The sequence below is a fragment of the Pongo abelii genome, chromosome 20, assembly GCF_028885655.2.
Source record: "Pongo abelii isolate AG06213 chromosome 20, NHGRI_mPonAbe1-v2.0_pri, whole genome shotgun sequence".
Classification (NCBI taxonomy): Eukaryota; Metazoa; Chordata; class Mammalia; order Primates; family Hominidae; genus Pongo; species Pongo abelii.
In genome coordinates, this window is record NC_072005.2 from 60668713 (window position 1) to 60678123 (window position 9411).

Below are 9411 nucleotides of genomic sequence, written 5' to 3' on the forward strand. Positions count from 1 at the left end.
TCAGCCTCCCTAGTAGCTGGGATTACAGGCATGTGCCACCATGCCCAGCTTTTTTTTTTGTATTTTTAGTAGAGACAGGGTTTCACTATGTTTTCTAGGCTGGTCTCAAACTCCTGACCTCAAGTGATCCACCTGCCTCAGCTTCCCAAAGTGCTGGGATTACAGGTGTGAGCCATGGCGCCCAGCTAGTGAAACTCTTTCCAGCTTCCCAAACACTGGGCAGAAAGAAGCCTGGATATAAATTATTTATTTACTTAGTTATGTGACATAACTCACACCATATGAAATGCACCGTTTTTTAGTGTACAAATAAAATGGATTTTAGTGTCTTCATTATGCTGTGCAATCACCATCCCTACCTCATCCCACAGCATTTCCATCACCTCAGAAAGAACCTCGTAAGTACTCAGTCCTATTTCTCCCCTTCCCCCAGGCTTAAGAAATCACTAGTTTACTCTCTGTTTCCATGGCTTTGTCTATTCTGGACATTTCATGTGCATGAAATCACACCAAATATATGTCCTTTTGCAGCTGTTGATGGAAAAGAAGTGGTTACCATGAAGGAACTGAAGTTTTCCATAGACAAAATTATAATGTGGCCTGACAGAAGAAGCATAGAAATTGATAACAAAAACAAATCCATCACAAAGTATCATGAATCTGGTCATGCCATTATTGCATATTACACAAAAGATGAAATGTCTATCAACAAAGCTACAATCATGTCACAGGGGCCAACATTTGGACATGTGTCCCTGTTACCTGGTGATGACAGATGGAATGAAACTGGAGCCTAGCTGCTTGCACAAATGGACGTTAGTATGGGAGCAAGAGTGGCAGAGGAGCTTGTATTTGGAACTGACCATATTACAACAGGTGCTTCCAGTGATTTTGCTAATGCCACTAAAATGGCAAAGCAGATGGTTATCAAATATGGAATTAGTGAAAAGCTTGGAGTTATGACCTACAGTGATACAGGGAAACTAAGTCTAGAAACTCAATCTGCTATTGAACATGAAATAATAACCCTTCTAAGGGACTCATAAATGAGCAAAACTTATCTTGAAAAGTCATGCAGAGGAGCAAAAGAATCTAGCAGAAGCTTTATTGACCTGTGAGACCTTGGGTGCCAAAGAGATTCAAATTGTTCTTGAGGGGAAAAGGTTGGAAGTGAGATGAGAACTCTCTTGATGTGGATGCTTTGCCGGTCTTTTTGCAAGAATATAAGTAGCATTGCAGTAGTCTCCTTTTGCAATGCTTTCTCCTCATTATAGACGTGGTGTAATTTAAGGATGTGAAACATTTTGCCAATATTTTGTCACGTTTACCCAATTTTGGTTATTCTCATTATGACACCCATTGCAAATCAGCATCCCGTGGCAAATATATTTTTAAAAATAAAGAACTATCAGGATTAAAGACAGCTCATTTGGGAAATGTCAACTAGTTACGAAGTTGAAAGTAACTAATGATTTTATGGTTGGTTACTCTACTAGATGTGAATAAAACTTCAGCCTTTAGCCTTTTATATACATCAGTGGAAACTTAATTAAGATGCATTAATTATGTTCCAGATTGACCATAAATAAAATGTTTTTAAATCTAAATGTAGAGAATTGTAAGCATACAGTTGCAACCCGAATTTAAATGATTATAACCTTTTGGCATGGTGTGGTGGCTCACGCCTCTAATCCCAGCACTTTGGGAGGCTGAGGCGAGTGGAAGGCTTGAGGTTAGGAGTTCGAGACCAGCCTGGCCAATGCGGTGAAACCCTGTCTCTACTAAAATAATAAAAAAAAATAGCCACCTGTGGTGGCGCACACCTGCAATCCCAGCTACTCGGAAGGCTGAGGCACAAAAATTGCTTGAACCAGGGAGGCAGAGGTTGCAGTGAGCCAAGATCGCACAACTGCACTCTAGCCTGGACGACAGAGTGAAACTTTGTCTCAGTAAATAAATAAATAAATAAATAAAATAATTATAATTTTTTAAAAATGAAAAAAACCCCAACAAATATATGTCCTTTTTTTGTCATTATTCATGATAGCTAAATAGTGAAAACAACCCAAATGTCCATCAATTGGTGAATGCATAAACCAAATGTGATATAGGCATAGAACGGAATATTCTTCAATCATATAAAGGAACAAAGACCAATTACATGCTATAACATGCACAGACCATGAAAACATTATGCTATGTGCAATTGGATTTTTGCTGTTGTTGTTGTTAATGTGGTAAATTTATTTTTATTTATTATTATTTTTTTAAATTCAATAGTTTTTGGGAAACAGGTGGTGTTTGGTTACATGGATAAGCTCTTTAGTGGTGATTTTTGAGATTTTGGTGCATTCATCACCCGAGCAGTGTACACTGTACCCAATGTGTAGTCTTTTATCCCTCATTCCCCTCCCATTGTTCCCTGTGAGTCCTCAGATTCCATTATATCCTTCTTATGCCTTTGCATCCTCATAGCTTAGCTCCCACTTATGAGAACATATGATGTTTGGTTTTCCATTTCTGAATAACTTCACTTAGAATAATGGTCTCCAACTGCCTCCAGGTTGCTGTGAATGCCATTATTTTGTCCCTTTTTATGGCTGAGTAGTATTCCGTGCTGTGTGTGTGCATATACACACACACGCATACATGTTTTTCATATGTTTGTGGACCATTTGTATATCTTCTTTTGAGAATTGTCACAAAGGGAATTGGATTTTGAGGGAAAAATTTTATGGCTATTTTTCAGTATAATCATCAGGTGAATATAGTGTCTGTTCGGCCAGTGTTACTTTAATCCATTACCTGTAGCCAGAAAGGGAGACGTTTATCATGGAGATAGGCACCAACCTGGAATGCTTTCCTCAAAGGTGATTAACTGTAGTGTGAACCCTAAATTTCACCACAGTTCGGTCCTGATTTGGCGGCACAAGATATGCTTTATCCACTGATGTGAAATGTCCAGGTGTTTTTTGTATGGTTTTGTTGCTGAAAGACACAATAACCTCTAATCTAAGGCATCCTCTCCAAATCCCACTGAGGCACAGGAGCGACACTAAGGAGGGGGTCACGGAGCTTCCTGAGAGAGATTTGCCTCCTGAACCCTGGAAGATCCTCCCCACCTTGGGATCTCTGTGAACCTCTGGGATCTCCTATTCAATCAGGACCAAGTTGTGAGGCAGGATTCCTCCCAGGCTACAGTCTCCCTTCTCCCTCTTTCAATTTCATCAAGACAGATTAGAGGTTTGCGAGTGGGAGTCATGGCGTCTCCTCCCACAGCCCCTGGCTGTGCAGATGGATGAGGCCACAGTTCCTGGATGGAGTAAATCTACTGGGAGCCTGGGTTCTCCATCACGAGGTTGTCCCGTCATCAGCCCCACAGGAAGGGGAACTGCCCTCTCCAGGAGCCTGGCTTTCATTTCCCGAAGGCTGGGGCTGGGGAAGGCACCAGGCTCTCTTCAGATACTTCATACAGAAATGGTATCTCCCTGACCCTTTTCTGCGATTTGCCTCATCCGTCCTCATCTCTTCAAGGGTCAGGTCATAGGAGCCGATAGACCCAGCACCTTTCTGAGTCTGTCCTGTCCAAGTGAGGGTGACTGGGGGCTTGTTCTTCTTCTCAGAGCCTCCCCGTGGGGTCCCCTTCCCTCCTTCAGCCCGTCCATCAACACAGCATTGCAGGATCCTTACCGTGGCAGTCCAGCCCTGGAGATGCTTCAGGAAAGCTGCAGGTCCATGCTGCAGGACAGGCTCGGATCAGCAGAGACGCATCTCACATCGGGCTGTGAAATTCAAGTTGAGCTGCAATTGGCAATGAGAAAAAAAGGAGAAATAAAGAAAAGCTGACTCTTCTTTTGTCTTTGGAGTATGGGTTTTATTTCTTCCAGTTTCCTTCTTAGACTTCCCTTCTTTTTTTTCTTCCTATTTTTTAATAGTGTTCACCTCCCCCTCCCTTAAAAGTAACCTCTGAGTCATTCCTGCCTCCTCGGCGTCCCTCCCACCCCCAGCCCCGCTTCCTTGGGCATTCCCCTGCATCTCAGTCTGCCTTCAAGGTTTTGGGAACAAGTCTTGTCTTGAGCTCTGATTTGGGGGTGGGACAGGGAGTTAATTTTTTCTGAATTGCTCACCTTCATCCCTGCCTGCATGACCTTGGGCAGTAAGCTCCATCTCTGAGCCTCGGTTTCCTCATTTGGGCCTGTTGTAATGAACCCCCCTCCTGAGTGGTTTTGGGGGCCAGTTGTGCCTGGGTCATGGGAGGGCGTCAGACATGGTACATTTCCAGACGGGGTTAATACTTGAGGGGCTGAAACATGAGTGGATCCTGGTGTTGGACTGCACAGTCATGGTGAGCGACTTACATGCTCAACAGCGCACATCTGCTCCTAACACTGAGAAAACTTACTTATAATGTTTCTGAAATATGTAGCCATGGTCCTATGAAGAAAATGAGAAATGAAACTTCCTGTCATAGGCAGGAAACCTTAAGAAGCAGAAGAGGTCAGAGCCCAGTAGCTGCTGTTGACTTGCAATGTCAGGGGTCACTAAGGCGGAGGTTTCTGCCTCTGTATGAGACAGAGGAGAACCCCAGGGCCCTCACAGACAGGGAGGGGTCATGGCTTTGGATGAAAGTGGGAAGTTGTAGCTCCTTCTCCCCTGTGTTTGTGGATGGCACTGGGATATCTCTGCTCATTGACTCAGGTCCATGGTCAGCCCTGAGCCACCTCCTCCATGTGTGTGAAACAGATTCACTACAGCGTTGTCACACATAGGCATCTGTCCCACATGCGAGTCTGAGGCTCCCACTGGACTCTCCCCTGCTGGTTACAGCCTTGAGCAGACTCATGTGGCACTGGCAGGTGGAACCATCTCCCCTTTTCCAACCTTAACTCCCAGCATAGCCCTGGTAGAAACCCTCTCTGGAAGATGAGGCATGTGGGAAGCATGTGTCCAAAAATGACAAGAAGAAGGAATTATCCTAATGATCAAAAGTGCTATGATGGGCCGGGCACCGTGGCTCATGCCTGCAGTCCCAGCACTTTGGGAGGTCAAGGCAGGCGGGTCACTTGGGCCCAGGAGTTCAAGACCATCCTGGGCAACATGGCAAAACCTCATCTCTACAAAAAATACAAAAATTAGCTGGATGTGGTGTCATGAATAATGGCCTCCAGCTCATCCAAGTTGCTGCAAAACTCAATCCCTTGTACATCAGTTGCAAAAAAATTAAAAATACCTAAGAATATACTTAACCAAGGAGGTGAAAGATTTCTACAAGAAGAACAACAAAACGCTGCTGAAAGAAATCATAGATGACACAGCAAAATAGAAATATAACCCATGCTCACGAATTGGAAGAATCAATATTGTGAAAATGATCATACTGCCCAAAGCAATCTTCAGATTCAATGCAATTCCCATCAAAATACCAATATCATTTTTCAGAGAATTAGAAAAAAAATCCTAAAATTCATATGGAACCAAAAAATAGCATGAATAACAAAGCAACAGTAAGAAAAAGATCAAATGTAAATTTAATACACATATCCTAGGCTAAGTTGTGGGGTTTTTATTTTTTCTTTTTGACAGAGTCTCATTCTGTTGCCTAGGCTAGAATGCAATGGCACGATCTCTGCTCACTGCAACCTCTGCCTCCTGGATTCAAGCAATTCTCCTGTCTCAGCCTCCTGAGTAGCTGGGATTACAGGTGTGCGACATCACGCCTGGCTAAGTTTTGTACTTTTAGTAGAGACAGGGTTTCGCCATGTTGGCCAGGCTGGTCTCAAACTCCTGACCTCAAGTGATCCACCTGCCTCGGCTTCCCAAAGTGCTGGGATTACAGGCATGAGCCACCATGCCCGGCCTGAATTGTGGATTTTAAAATGTTATTTTTATATTACATAATTTTCAACTCATTAAAAAATACAAAGAGGTCTGGCCTGGAAACAACACCACCAACAACAAGTCCTAAAATGGTTGCTTTGTAAAAATGCAAATTATTTCCAATGGATTTGCATGTTCATTGGGATTGGAACTTCCAACAGCAAATTCAACACCAGGAGATACCAAAGAAATGCCTTCAGAAATTCATGGTGAGGGAAGAATTCTATGTTAACCCAAATTATTAAAGACAAAGGTAAACGACCTGTCGGCAGCTTGTCTCACACATTAAACCCAGCATGTCAGGCTTCATCTTGAGGAACGGGGAGGGATTGGCAGTAGACGCCTTAACCATTACATGTACTTTCCCTTCTACATCTTTTCCCTTATGCTTTATTTAATATAATTCAGGACATAGGCATGGGCAAAGACTTCACAACAAATCACCAAAAGCAATTGCAACAAAAGCTAAAATTGACAAATGGGCTCAAATTAAACTAAAGAGCGTCTGCACAGCAAGAGAAACCATCATCAGAGCAAAAAGACAACCTACAGAATGGGAGACAATTTTTGCAATCTGTCCATCTGACAAAGGTCTAACATCCAGAATCTATAAGGAGCTTAAACAAATTTACAAGAATAAAACAACCTCATTAATAAGTGGGCAAAAGGCGTGAACAGACACTTCTCAAAAGAAGACATTCACATGGCCAGGAAACACGGAAAAAAGCTCCACATCACTGGTCATTAGAGAAATGCAAGTCAAAACCTCAATGGGATACCATCCTACACCAGTCAGAATTGTGATTATCAAAAAGTCAAGGAGAAACAGATGCTGGTGAGGTTGCAGAGAAATAGAAATGCTTTTACATTGTTGGTGGGAATGTAATTAGTTCAACCATTGTGGAAGATGCTGTGGTGATTCCTCAAAGATCTAGAACCAGAAATACCATTTGACCCAGCAATCCCTGGGTATATACCCAAAGGAATATAAATGATTCTATTACAAAGATACATGCACCCAGATGTTTATTGGAGCACTATTCATAATAGCAAAGACCTGGAATCAACCCAAATGCCCATCAACAATAGACTGGATAAAGAAAATGTGATACATATACACCATGGAATACTATGCAGCCATAAAAAGGGACAAGATCATGTCCTTGGCAGGGACATGGATGGAGCTGGAAGCCATTATCCTCAGCAAACCAATGTAGGAACAGAAAACCAAACACTGCATGTTCTCACTTATAAGTGGGAGCTGAACAATGAGATCACATGGACACAGGGAGGGGGACAAAACACACTGGGGACCGCTGGAGGAGGGTGGGTTGGGACAGGGAGAGGATTAGGAACAATAGCTAATGCATGCTGGGCTTAATACCTGGGTGATGGGTTGACAGGTGCAGCAAACCACCATGGCACATGTTTACCTGTGTAACAAACCTGCAGATCCTGCACGTGTACCCCAGAACTTAAAATGAGAATAAAAGTTAAAAAAATTTTCACAAATCTTGAAAGAGAGTGAAAGGGAAACGAAGATATTTCCAGAGCCACAATTTAAAAAAATACTTTACTGTTTTCACACTCAGTGAAAGCAATTCTAAATGATGTAACTTAGTTGGAAGATCAAAGAATCCGAAATGTGTAATGTGATATCCTCGAGGGAGGAAAAATGGGAAAAACCACACACTAAAACACACACACACGTGCACATGCACCCTCATAGATACACACGTGGGTGAGTACTCAGAATAGAAAAACCACATACTGAAACACACACACACACGTGCACATGCACCCTCATAGATACACACGTGGGTGAGTACTCAGAATAGAAAAACCACATACTGAAACACACACACACACACAAGTGAACATGCACCCTCATAGATACACACGTGGGTGAGTACTCAGAGTTCAGCTAATGTGTAATTAGAACCCGTTTTCTCTACAGGGAGAGGAGAAATGAATTCTTATTCAAAAATATAGAATCGTTTGTAAAACTTGGCAATTGTGAATAGTGCTGCAATGAGCTTAGGAGTGTGGACATCTCTTCTGTGGCTGATTTCATTTCCTCTGGGTATACACCCAGCAGTGGGCTTGCTGGATTATACGGTGGTTGCATGTTTAGTTTTTTGAGGAGCTTCCATACTGTTTTCTAAAATGGCTGTGTTAATTTACATGTCCACCAATGGTGTGTGAGGATTTTCTTTTCTCCCCATCCTCACCAACAATGATCTTTCACCATTTTGATAATAGGCAATGTAACAGCTGTGAGGTGATATCTCACTGCAAAATTTCACTTTTTACACATATATGTGTATACGTATGTATACATATATACATACACATACATATATGTACACACGTATGCACATATGTACATAGGTATGTACGGATATATACATATGAATACATACATTTTCATATATACATATACATATATATATATATATATATATATATATATATATATATATATATAAACTTTAATAAGCTAAAACCTCACATCTCCTAGGATGGTTACTATGAAAAAGAGTAGGCCGGGCATGGGGGCTCATGCCAGTAATCTCAGCACTTTGGGAGGCTGAGACAGGTGGATCACTCGAGGTCAGGAGTTCGACACCAGCCTGACCAACAAGGTGAAACCCAGTCTCTACTAAAAATACAAAAAAATTAGCTGGGCGTAGTGGCAGGTGTCTGTAGTCCCAGCTACTCGGGAGGCTGAGACAGGAGAATTGCTTGAACCCGGGAGGTGGAGGTTGCAGTGAGCCAAGATCACACCACTGCACTCCAGCCTGGGCAACGGAGCGTGGGTCCATCTCAAAAACAAACAAACAAACAAACAAAAAAAACGGAGTAGAGTAACAAGTGTTGGCGAGAGTATAGAAAAAATAGAACCCCTGCACTCTGCTAGTGGTAATGTAAATATGAGAACAATGACCACAAAAATACTATAGATGATTTTCAGAAGTTAACGATCAGAACCGCCCTATGTTTCAACAATTTCACTGCTGGGTGTGTATCTAAAGGAAATGGAATCAGTACGTTGAAGAGATGTCCGCCCTCCCATGTTCATGACAGCTTTAGCCACCATAACCAAGACATGGGACCCGGCCAAGTGTCCATCAGCAGGCGAATGGATACAGAAAATGAAGCACTCAGTATATACACAGCGAAAAATCATTCCGCCTTCTAGAAGAAGGAAATTGCTTCATTTGTGACAACATGGATGAGCCTAGAGGTCATCACACTACGTGGAATAAAGAAGGCACGGGAAGACACCTGCTGCCTGATCTCACTTGTGTGTGGATTGCCCCAGTTCAACTCATGGAAGCAGAGAGTAGAAGGTGGTCCCCGGGAGCTGGGCTGAGGTGGAATCAGAGAGCTGCATCGAAGGATACTGCATTTCTGTTAGACAGGAGGAGTAAGTTTAGAAGATCTGTTGTACAATACGGTGACTACAGTTGCTAACAATGGATTGTATACACAAAAATTGGTAAGAAAGTAGATTTTAGGGTCTGGCGCAGT

General features: G+C 42.4%; 1 pseudogene; it reads left to right on the forward strand.

The window, feature by feature from the left end:
- The first annotated feature begins 698 nt into the window (after positions 1-698).
- On the forward strand, positions 699-1179 carry LOC100936899 (ATP-dependent zinc metalloprotease YME1L1-like; annotated as a pseudogene).
- The last annotated feature ends 8232 nt before the right edge of the window (positions 1180-9411 follow it).